This window comes from Panthera leo, chromosome F3 (genome assembly GCF_018350215.1).
Source record: "Panthera leo isolate Ple1 chromosome F3, P.leo_Ple1_pat1.1, whole genome shotgun sequence".
NCBI classification, from domain to species: domain Eukaryota; kingdom Metazoa; phylum Chordata; class Mammalia; order Carnivora; family Felidae; genus Panthera; species Panthera leo.
In genome coordinates this window covers 32,541,609-32,554,268 of record NC_056696.1, presented here as the reverse complement: position 1 = coordinate 32,554,268, position 12,660 = coordinate 32,541,609, and the positions used below count along the sequence as shown (strand labels likewise).

Genomic DNA, 12,660 nt, shown 5'->3' with positions numbered 1-12,660 from the left:
CAGATGAATCAAGAAGGTCAGACACAGGTTGGAAAGGTCTCCAAATAATTTGCTACTTGTACTTATTTTGTGCTTGCTGAGTTCTTGATTGCAAAGAGACAACCGCTTAGGCACAGTTGCACCTGGCTAACAAGGTAGGCTGGCTTGCAGGTTTGCAAACCCACTGTTTTGCTTTACTTGATAACGAGAGCCCTAAGTTTCTGTTTCTCCAATATGAGTCATCAAAGAGAATCAAATTAACAAAGCCATTTAATAGAACACATAATTTTTAAAGCCATTTAGACAAGTGTGTGTTAACCTTAACTGGGCTCATTTTCCAATAGTCCTTATGTCTACACCTAAAGTTATAAGCTCACAGAAAGCTCAAACTTTCTCTTCTACATCTCAAAACAACTACCTAAAAGAAAATTTTTCAAAAGGCCCTACAATCACCATGGTGAATCAGAATGGAACAGCGCAATGACTGCACAAAATGTCTTTTAAAGAACTGCCTCTTCCAATAGTAGTAATAGAAAGAGATTAAAATCCTTTTCTCCATTGTTGACAAGTCTGGTCTTGGTACTTCTAGCATCTGGTGATTTTCCTCACTGGAAACCAGCCGTGATCTTAGTTGTTCAAAGTCAGAACTGGAATTATTTGGTTGCTAAGTGACACTGTGGGGTCACAGCGCCTCTCTCCACATTGCCTCCAAAGTAATAATTACCCCAAATGGTCATCCCCCACCCAGCTCTCTACCACACAGAATGCCAAGGAGTAGAGAGAGTCGTAAACTCTCATATCGGGCAGGGCTATCCTTTCCTGAGTCAGTGGTCCTAATCTTGACTCTGCAGTCTCACAGCCGTAACACACGTGATTCCACCCCTTTGTGCACAGGAGGCTCAAATATTTACTTAATAAAGAAATTCTAAGAGTCATAATAACAACCGGTACGTGCACAGCTTTTATGATGTGTAAATCACTGTTCTTATCATTTTGCACACATAATTTATCTTAATGGTAGATACTATTATTATCTGCATTTTACAGATGAATCTGAGTCAAGAATGTTTGAGTGATTTGCCCAAAGTCACACATGGTAAGTGGCAGATGAAGGATTCACACGCAGGCAGGCTGGCTTGGGAACCCGTCCTGCCACGGCACCAGACACCTCTCTGAAACAAACGTTGACTGTGTGGACATACGGCTCCAGTGCCCCAACTATACTGACTCATTTAAATCTCTTCACAGCCCTATGAGGAAGGGCTATGGTTAGCCATATTTGCAGATGGGCCACAGAGAGGTTGAGTAACTTGGCCAAGGTCACACAGCTAGTAAGTATGGAGCTGGATTCAAACTCAGACAATCTGGATTACAAAGTCCATGCCCCAAACATTTATACCAGGTTTCTCAGCCTCGGCATCATTGATATTTGGGGCCAGCTAATTCTTTGCTGTGGAAAATTGTCCTTTTTTTACATTAAGATTTTATTTGCAAACCTTCTTTGTTGTACAGAAAGTAAAAATGCTGTTACAGTCTTCATGTAACTGTCAGTGGCCAACCACAATGACCCATGCTACAGCAAGAGTCTTACACAAAGACCCAACAGTGCTCACAGTTTTGTTGGAGTGAAGTCTCCAAGCTTGATGGTGGATTTTGAAGAGGAACCAAAAGGAGGAAGGCAGAACTTGACAGGGACTATCCTTTGGCTCTCTGGGTGGGTGGGTGTCCTGTGGCTGGTATCACAGCCACCCTTTTATTATTATCATTTAAACAGCTACCAGTGAGCAGTCCAACCAATACCGAACAGTTTTTTCCCTGCAGGTCGTTTGGGTCTTCACCATCTTCTCCTTCATCATCAGTTTCTCTTCTCCTCTCTTACCTTTCCTGCTTTCTTACCCGTCTTCCTCCTCATCCTCATCACCTTGTCCATCACATCCAAAGTCTTCTTCCTTCCCAGTCACTTCATCTTTATCGTCACCCCTTTTCCACCCTCCTCTTCCTCGTCACCCTCTTGGCCATCACACTCCTCCTCCTCACCATCCTTGTCCTCATCTTTCCCTTTGCCCTGATCCCCTTCCTGCACAGCATCCACCTGGGCTTCTGAGCCAGGGGCTTCTTCATCCTCTTGGCCATAGCCATGCAGGTAGGTCAGCTGGGGGAGATAGTCTCTCCCTAGTCATTCAGACTAGTAACCCCAGTTAAACAGATGCGCACTTTTCAGGCAGTCCCGCTTTTTCAGAGTTTCCACAGTGCTGATATTTTGCCGTGTATTGCCACTGTGGTCCAGATGTGTGAGATTTGAAAGGTTTTCTGCTAACTTGTCCAGACCTCCAAAGATGCTATTGTCACTAAGCTCAAGCTTTTTCCATTTAAGTATCTGTTGGAGATCTGAAACTGAAATCAAGCCTGCGTTTATGACACTGAGCAAGTCTAAATTCACAAATTCAGTTGTTCAGCCTCAGTTTTCCCACCATTTGATCTGCCATTGTCGGGGAGAAGTTTTCCAACAGCTGCAGGAGTCTGATTCCTCATCTCCATTGGAGCTTCCTCTTCGCGTCCATGGTTCCCCGCTCCCCACTCTTCACACTTTGCTTTCCGCGGCAGGGTGACAGGCGTCCAGGCCTGCGTGGGGAGGGCCGTCGGACGGTCAGGGGCGGCGGGCAGGCCAGCGGAGCCCGGGGAACCCAGCGACTCCGGCGAGCAGAGAAACGGCGGAGGGAAGGGGGCGGGAGAGCAGCGCTGGTCTCACTACCGCCGCCCCCGGCCACGGGCCGCACTGCTCTTGGAGGCGGGTGGTGGCGGGCTTGCCTTGGCCTCGTGATGCTGCTGCCTTTCTTTGAATAAAAAAACCCCTACCAAATGAGGGAGTCAGACAAGAAGCAAGACTGCATGGATGCGGAAGTCCCTCTGATCTCCAAGAAATGACTATGATTATGGATTATGATTATGGAATTAGACAGAAAAATTGAAATGGATGATAATACACCAGGTCTATTCGTGATGATAAAAACTTGGCCTTTCTCATCTTCTTAGAGACAGAAAGACAATTTTTCCAGCCTAATGGTGACATCCATAATTGACTTTGAGGACTTCTTAGAAGCCCAGATATCTGTCTCCCGCAGAGATTTTGATCAGGTAGAAATCATTTTCCTGCCATAACCCACACCACGAATCCCTGCTGCTTCCCTCCCAGTAAATCTGACACATCATAGCAGTCAGAGCTTTGGACTCACACTGACTACAGGATTAAATGCCAGTTCTGCTACTCACTTGCTGGGTGACTTTGAGCTAAGCGCTTGATCTCTCTGAGCTCCACTTTCCCCATCTGTACAAAAAGGGGATAAGACCACCCTTGGTGAGGATTAAACGTGATGATGTATATGAAGTGCTCCATGCGGTACCTGCTCAACACATGTCAGTTATTGCTATATTTTTATTATTCAAGATCCAACTCAAAACAGACATAACTCTTCCAGAAGCCTCCCATAACCATCACATCTAACCGGCCCCCCCCTTCTGTTCCCCAATGTAAGTCATGTGTGAAATCAACAATCCTCATGTGGGCCCTGCCTACCTCCAACCATCGTGACCATGATTCTCTTTTTTTAATGTTTAGTTTTGAGAGAGAGAGAGAGAGAGAGCGCGCGCACAAGCAGGGGAGGGGCAGAGAGAGAGAGGGAGACACAGAATGTGAAGCAGGCTCCAGGCTCTAAGCTGTCAGCACGGAGCCCAACACCAGGGTCAAACCCACAAACCGCGAGATCATGACCCGAGCTGAAGTCGTCCGTTTAATCAGCTGAACCACCCAGGCACCCCATGACCATGATTCTCAATCAGGAGGCATATTAGAATCATCAAAAGAGCTTTTTTAAAAATTACATTTTCCTAGGTTTAGTTATGCTCAGGGGTGAAGTGGGGTGAGAAGAGGTTTAGCAGGTACGTTTTTTAAAACTTCCCATGATTCTTATAGGCACCATTATCTAACTCCCATCTGTGAGCCTCAAGATTAGTCTGCAAGTAACCCCTGGATGCCTTGTTTTGAAAAAGTCTGGCTATGTTCAACTATTGTAAAAATGTTAAGGAAAAGAGTATGATGCCTTTATGAAACAGAATATAAAAGAACAGGCTTAGCCAAGAAAGTACTTCATGCTAACTGCGTACTGATGATTAAAAAAATAAAAGAGGCGGTGTAGTTAATTGAAGAAATTAGTAACTAAGTTGATAAATGAACTTTTTTCTAGTTGAGAAGAAATAATCACAGGCTAGATTCAGATTTTACAGAGAGTAGGAAAAAGGTGGTTTTATGATTTTTTTTTCTTTTCTCACTTGAAAGAGGAAAGATTAAGAAATAGTATGTAGAGAAAAAAGGTAATTTTAGGCCTTGAAATTAGCAAGGTCATTATTTTTCATGAAGAGAGATGGCTAAGTGTGTGTGGTGGGGGGGGGGGGGCGGCCAAATGTCAGGAGGAAGAAACAGAGCCTCACTGGAGCTTTGAACAGCCAAGCCTTGAGTGTCTGCCATGATGCCTTGGACAAGCCAAGGGCCCTGGGCGTCTTGCCCTGAATCACTGGGGCTGCAAAACAGTCAAAATTACCCTGAGGGGAGAGAGAAAAATAAAAATGAAGCTAAGCAGTGGTGGATATGTTGAGTTTAGGGAGGAATAAACAACATCCAACCTCTATTTAGCTGTTTGATAAGGTATGTACCTACCTTGATAAATTTGTCCAAAAAATAGCAATCAGAAATCACTGGATTCTAGTCTTCTGTTGATAGTGTTGTTATTAAGAGAAAAGGCCGGAGTGGTAAACTCCTCTGGATTTCTGATTCAGCTTCACCATACCATTACCACTGAACAGTGGACTTGGTGCTAGCTATCAGGGACTGGAAGACCAGTGCTTAGCAAAACATAATTGGCTTTGTGATAAGAGAAGAAACCATCCCCAGAGAATTCTTCTGGAGAGGCAAAGCTGAGGATAGAAGGAAGCATGTGGGAAGGTGTTCCAGACCATGGAAACAACATCTCCAAAGGTACAGAAGGCAAGGACAAGGACAATGTGGGCTAGAGGTCAGTTGAGGTTATTTAGCTGTGATAGAAGTACCTGGAAACAAAGTCTGCATTTAACTGACTCCATTTGGGGAACTGAGGGAAGAAAGCCCTCCTGCATGAGAAACTGCCAGAACTTGGTCTTGAATTAGTCTGGTAAGTGAGGAAGGGGGCAGGGAAATGGAAAAGTCCAGGCGAAGGGAATAGTATGGCCAAGGCTGGACCGATGAGAGAACAAATCTGATCTAACGAACCACGAGTCTCTCAGCATAGCTGGTTCCTAGAACTCAAGGACGGTGGTGGGGCAACCCTGAGAGAGGAAGTTGGGTTGTAACAAGACCCCCACATCATGCGAGGCGTCCCTCGGTTTTATCCTGCAGGCAGTGAAGCTCCTTATTTATGCCTGGTCTCTTCTCCTTTGGGCACAACACAGGTGTGGCAACCTCAACCAGCATCCCAAGATGCAGATGCCGCTCCGCTCACAGGTTCCAGGGGAAAGGTCAGAGCGGCCCGCCAACTGGGTGCTCATTCTGACAGGTGGCTTAAGGCCAAGGGAGACACTAACCACCTCGGTATTTCTTTTTTTTTCTTTTTTTCCCCAATATATGAAATTTATTGTCAAATTGGTTTCCATACAACACCCAGTGCTCATCCCAAAAGGTGCCTTCCTCAATACCCATCACCCACCCTCCCCTCCCCCTCCCCATCAACCTTCAGTTTGTTCTCAGTTTTTAAGAGTCTCTTATGCTTTGGCTCTCTTCCACTCTAACCTCTTTTTTTTTTCCTTCCCCTCCCCCATGGGTTTCTTTTAAGTTTCTCAGGATCCACATAAGAGTGAAACCATATGGTATCTGTCTTTCTCTGTATGGCTTATTTCACTTAGCATCACACTCTCCAGTTCCATCCACGTTGCTACAAAGGGCCATATTTCATTCTTTCTCATGGCCACATAGTACTCCATTGTGTATATAAACCACAATTTCTTTATCCATTCATCAGTTGATGGACATTTAGGCTCTTTCCATAATTTGGCTATTGTTGAGAGTGCTGCTATAAACATTGGGGTACAAGTGCCCCTATGCATCAGTACTCCTGTATCCCTTGGGTAAATTCCTAGCAGTGCTATTGCTGGGTCATAGGGTAGGTCTATTTTTAATTTTCTGAAGAACCTCCACACTATTTTCCAGAGTGGCTGCACCAATTTGCATTCCCACCAACAGTGCAAGAGGGTTCCCGTTTCTCCACATCCTCTCCAGCATCTATAGTCTCCTGATTTGTTCATTTTGGCCACTCTGGCGTGAGGTGATATGAGTGTGGTTTTGATTTGTATTTCCCTGATAAGGAGCGACGTTGAGCATCTTTTCATGTGTCTGTTGGCCATCCGGATGTCTTCTTTAGAGAAGTGTCTATTCATGTTTTCTGCCCATTTCTTCACTGGGTTATTTGTTTTTTGGGTGTGGAGTTTGGTGAGCTCTTTATAGATTTTGGATACTAGCCCTTTGTCCGATATGTCATTTGCAAATATCTTTTCCCATTCCGTTGGTTGCCTTTTAGCTTTGTTGGTTGTTTCCTTTGCTGTGCAGAAGCTTTTTATCTTCATAAGGTCCTGGTAGTTCATTTTTGCTTTTAATTCCCTTGCCTTTGGGGATGTGTCAAGTAAGAAATTGCTACGACTGAGGTCAGAGAGGTCTTTTCCTGCTTTCTCCTCTAGGGTTTTGATCCACCTTGGTATTTCTGAGTGATCCACTGGTATCACCATACCTTTCAAGCTGCTAATTTGCTTTGCCTAGACACGGTATCAAATTACATTAATTCTGATGCAAAATTAGCAAAATTTTCTCTAGCAAAAGTTTTCAAATTGTCATAGCTTCTGTAGCTTTTGAAATATTTTTCAACCTAACTCAGCACACAGGGTGGAGTCTCGGAAAGATGGTTTCATTGACTGGGGTCCACAATTTATACATGCACCAGTAAATGGAAGACCAGAAGTAGACTCTCATGCAGCATACACACAGGGGCAGAGATCCTGATTCCATGACAGCCCTCTATTTCTCTTCTGAAATTTAGAATTCAACTCCACTCAGAGAGGCTCTTTCTGAGCCAGTCAATCCTCTGGATGCCTCCCTGAATCTGAAAGAAGAATGCAGAAAACCTGAGAAGTGACAGGCTTGGTTGGCCCTGGGAAGGTCACTGTGACAGTGCCATCAGTATGAGGAGGAAAAGGAAGTTCTGAGGGGCCCAAGCTTATAGAAGGAGCAGATTAATACTCTCTACTCTGCCCTGAGAGGCATGATTAAAACCCTGGGCTGCTCCCCAGTGGGGTTCACAGGCAGTCTCTGGGGGGAGAAAGAAGGAGAGCCTCTGAGGGGGAAGGAGTATTTTACCACTGACATTTAGAAGTGCCAGCCCATGGTGTGATAGAAATAGTCCAACTTTCAGTTGACATTGTAATATTTTTAAATTCTCTACTAACAGTGCATTAGTGTGGACCATCCCCACCCCCATCTTGCACTTGGGCCGGTCCTGCTCCTCCTGGTCTCGTTACAACAAGTGGGCTGAGGTGTCAGAATGATAAAAGTGAGCCCCATTTGGTATGTGGTAGTTTAATCGGCAGCAGTATATACTCTGCTGCTTAGAAACTGTAGGCCGTGTGCCCTCTTTGGAACCAAAAGCAGTTCAACTATTAATGCGAAACTGAATGGGCTTTCAGATAGTTGCTTCAAACTAATGGCCAAACTCATCACTTTGTTCATTCATTTATTCCGCAAACATTTACTGTCTCCCTGGTGATAGGTGTGGTGCTAGCACTGAGATACGATGCCTGATAAGACCAATGTTTACATGAGTAGACAAATGAGACTCGGTGTGGTCAGCATGCAATCTAGATTGGGGGAAGTGGTGGGGGAGGGGGGGACGTGGAGGTGGGCAGGGTGTGCAGCATGTCCAGAGAGGAGTTTTGAGGGATAAATGGAGTTGAGGGTATGGTAGTGGAATGGTAAAGGAAGACTCCCAAGCAAAAGCAACTGGTTTAGCCCTGGGGCACAGGGTATGGATGGGGGGCAGTGAGAGAGGAGACTGGAAAGGTGCACAGGGGCCAGGTCTGAAGCCCTACATCATGCTAAGATGCTTGGATTTGCACAAATCAAGACTTGCTCCCCAAACTGCTAGCATGTTTCCACTCCTAGCAGTGGACATTTTCAGAGCTTCATTATATATAATGAGGGTACAGGGGTACCTGAGTGGTTCAGTAGGTTGAGTGTCCAACTTCGGCCTAGGTCATGATTTTGCAGTTTATGAGTTCAAGCCCTACATCTGGCTCTGTGCTGTCAGCTCAGAGCCTACAGCCTGCTTCAGATTCTGTATCTCCTTCTCTCTCTCTCTGCCCCTCCCCCAATCACACTCTGCCCCCCTCTCTCTCAAAAAATAAACATTAAAAAAATTTTTTTTTAATTTAAAATCATTGGTTTAAGAGTGCCTGGGTGGCTCAGTTGGCTAAGTGTCCAACTTCGACTCAGGTCATGATCTCACCATTCCCGAGTTTGAGCCTCACGTTGGGCTCTGTGCTGACAGCTCTGAGCCTGGAGCCTGTTTTGGATTCTATCTCCCTCTCTCTCTGCCCCTCCCCCCATTTGCACTCTGTCTCTCTCAAAAATAAATGAACATAAAAAATATGCATGTAACATATACGGGCCCTGCCCTTTGCTGAAGAATTTACACATACTCAGTTATTTCCACCATTTAAGTCTTACTGCTTTGGTTAAATCCTAGCAGGGTAATGAAGTCACTGCAGATAAATCAGCCAATCAGTAAAGAACATGTATTTGAACGCCCAACATCCACACCTACCAGCTCTCCTCTGCCTTATCAGTCCTGTCACACAGGCTGAACATTTTGGTCTCATTTCTGCATACCCCTTCCCTAACCCTTCTTAATTCAGTTACACATGTGTCCATCTTCTCCATTCCATTCCTGCTGTTACTCCTGGTGGGCAGAGCATTCCCTTCTCGAAGGACCCGAGCCCTTGTCCTCTGTCCAGGCCCTCCCAGACCACCTCAAATCCTGCTTCGACACAGCAGTGGCCACATTTTGAACGTGCCTGTGCACACTTGTCTCCCATTTCCCGCTCTCATGCACCACGCCTCAGACAACCTTGCATGTACCCTGATTCGGGATTGGTTCCATGGACATGAACCTGTGCAGTCATGTAGCCTCTGTCCTTAGAAGGCCCCCTGCTTGGGTGAGTCCTGTGCTGCCCATCTTGAAATTCTTAATGGCTTTTGAACAAAGGGCCTCACATTTTCATTCTGCGTTGGGGTGCCACAAATACATTGCCGACATTGCCTACTTTACATCCCCATCTTTACTCATGTTCTCCACACTGAGAGAATCTTAGCTGACTGATCCTGCCTATTAGAACCTGATCCCTCTGTCAAAGCCCAGCTCAAATGCCAACAAGTCTTTGTCAGCTCAAGCCTGAGGTAGGCTCTCCCCTGGGCTCCCAACATACTTCGCCTTTACTTCTGCTTTAGCACTTGTCACACATAATGTGACACACACAATGTGTCACACACAACCTCACGAGGTAGTTATCTGCAAACGTGCCTCCTTCCCTCACAAAAGAAAAGCAAGCTTCTCTGGGATGGGGTTGGCAGGTGTATTCTTTCACCTCTTTTGCTCCTCAGTGCCTGGCACAGAGTAAACCCTCAACTCATTATTGATGAACTGAATTTCACTCTCCAGAATAACCCAGTGGTTTCTTGCCACCAGTGTCTCTTCTTCCCGTGAGCTGCTCCCGGCCCAGCCAAGTTCCAGTGACTGTGCCCATGGTAACGTTTGGCCATCTCAGAAACTATGTTAATGTAAGAATGGGCACCAGGCAGGCAATTACTTTAGGTGAGCGAAATGGCTCTGTAACTAGGAATGCACCCGAAGAGCAGTCTGAGTGAAAAGGAGAAAAAAAAAACAAACAAACCCAAATTTGTAAGTTCACAGCCCAGCAAAATTTTCCACAAAAGAGAACTGATTTCCAGTTGTGTATCAAATTGTTCCTGAAGTAACTGGTATGTCCAAGAAGTTTCCTGAGGTTGAAGACTTCCGCCAAAAAAGTAGCCAGGGGAGCTCAGCTTCAGTATTTTCCCCGAAGGACCATACTGCCTGAAGAAAAGTCCCAACTGTGACATGGACGGTCCCTGAAATTCTCTTACAACACATCTTAATCCAGTTACATCTGTTTCTTGCTCAAAAGCCTTCCAACACTCTTCTTACTGGAGAACAGAGCCCAAACACCTTAGTAAAAAATCGCCAACATTTACTGAGTGCTTTCTTTGTGCCAAGTACTATACAGGTTTGTACAGAGCTGATTTCATTGAATCCTAACAGACCTAGATAACAGGCACTATTTTTATCCCTATTGCAAATACCTGAAAACTGAGACACCGAGAGGTTAAGTAGCCCCAAATCAAACAGGAACCAAGTGCTAGAGTGAAGATTTGAACTAGGAGATCCGAGGCCGGAGCACTTTATCACTGCCCTGGCGCTTGGCTACCCAGGCAGCTCCATCCCTCGCACCTCTCTGCTGTCTCCTCTCAGGCCCCTCACTGAAGCCCCTCTGGGCTTTGTTCAGTGTGCCGATTGTGCCCCGTTCCCCTCAGTTAGGCTCTGAGCCTCTGTTCCCAGCATGTCCTTTATTCCAGTGAATGTGACCCCTACGACTCGGGTCTCAAATTTGAGTCTTAGGACTCCTTTCTACTCTTAAAACATTGAGGACAACAAAGAGCTTTTGTTTATGCAGATTATATCTATTACTCTTTACCATGTTAGAACTTAAATCTGAGAACATTTTACAATATTTATCCACTTAAAAATAATAATACACTCACTATATGTTAACACACCTAACATCTTTTACAAAAATAGCAATACTGTCCAAAAAATAAAATAGTTAGTAAGAAGAGTGTTACTGCTTTATGTTTTTATAAATCTTTTTAATGTCTGGCTTAATAGATGACAGCTAGATTTTTATACCTGCTGCCCTCAGCCTGAAGCGATATATTGGTCTGGTTGAAGCATATGAAGAAAATCCAGTCTCACACAGATATGTAGTTGGGACAGGGAGAAATATTTTAACAGACCTCTCAGACAACTAAGGACATTCTTCCTTCATATTATACTGATACTCAACAAGCAGTAGTTTCTTAGAGCCTAATGTGGAATCTGAAATCATATCAATGAACTTTTCATATTGTGTTACGTTAATACATTGGTCTATCTTGCACTTTGAATGGATTTCGTACCCAGGTATGATGTGTTCATTAAGTTATGCTGATCTTCCAAAAGACAACACATTCCATCAAGTAATATCAAAAGAAATCACATTCATTAATATCACCATCAGTTGCATCAAACAGACTTTAGTGTTGGAAACTGTCAAACTCACGATGGCAGTTACCAGTTTTCCATAATTCTAATTTTTGCCTGAAAGCTTTAGTTTTATAATTGGCAACAAATACTGTCAGTTGTTTCCCTTGAAGCGATGGGCTCACCTCATTGATTTTCATGAAACTGTCTGCCAAATACCCCAGTTTGGAAAGCCACACTTTGTCAGTTATTCTTTCAAGTAAAAATGGTAATGAAAACAGCAGGAAAGGACATGGCTATTTCAGCTTGGAATTCAATTGCGCAAATGCCTTTCCTTGGAACAACCATAATATTCCAGTACGCCCAAGTGCTTTACGTACACTTCTCTTTTTGTTTCACAGAATATTAAAATATATACTCCAGGGTCAAGATTTAATCAATTTAACTATTCTTATCACTTCATCAAGGGCATTCTTAAGTGAAACTAGACTTTTTTTTTTTTTAACAAGTGCCTGGCAGGGTCTCCTGGGTAGCTCAGTCAGCTAAGTGTCTGACTTCAGGTCATGATCTTATGGTTTGTGACTTTGAGCCCTGCATCAGGCTCCAGGCAGACAGCTCAGAGTCTGAAGTCTGCTTCAGATTCTGTGTCTCCCTTTCTCTCTGCCCTCCCCTGCTTGCACTCTGTCTCTCTCTCTCTCTCCCTCTCAAAAATAAACATTAAAAAAATTTTTTTAATGAAAGTTAACAAGTGCCTAGCAGTGAATAATATAATCACAATTAATACAGTTTGGGACTTCCTTGATTCATGCCAAGGTGCTGGCTATTTAACACACCATTGGTTTTGTACCATCAGTGCACATATCAACACAGTAAAAGAGGCAAATAATGTCTTCACATTATTACCTAAATGGTTTTGAACTCGCAACCTCATTGAAAAGCTCTTGGGGACCCCAAGGATACAAAGATCCTGCTTTGAGAACGGTTGCCCTACATATCTTTTTAGAGCCAATGCTCTAAAATGCTACTTCCCTGAAGAGTTTTACCACCTCGCCTTCTGAGCCACCACTGTAATTTGTACAAATTTCTGGCATAGTACTTACAACGTTTTATGACACATAGTTAACTATATCATCTCCCCCCCCTCCCAACTATAAGTTTCTTTAGACAGAAACTGTCTTGTTTATCTCTGAATATCAAGCCATTAACAGTTCAAGGCATGGAGAAAGCGCTTGATAAACACTGCTGAATGGATGAATAATTTGTACGATTGTGTTTTCTA

The 12,660-nt window shown here is 44.2% G+C and overlaps 1 protein-coding gene and 1 pseudogene across 2 annotated transcripts in view; both read right to left on the bottom strand.

Annotated features, from left to right (window-relative positions):
* Positions 1-12,660, bottom strand: part of KCNH1 (potassium voltage-gated channel subfamily H member 1) — a 462,687-nt gene that overhangs the window by 124,864 nt on the left and 325,163 nt on the right. The window lies entirely within an intron of this gene.
* Positions 1,400-2,540, bottom strand: LOC122212415 (annotated as a pseudogene).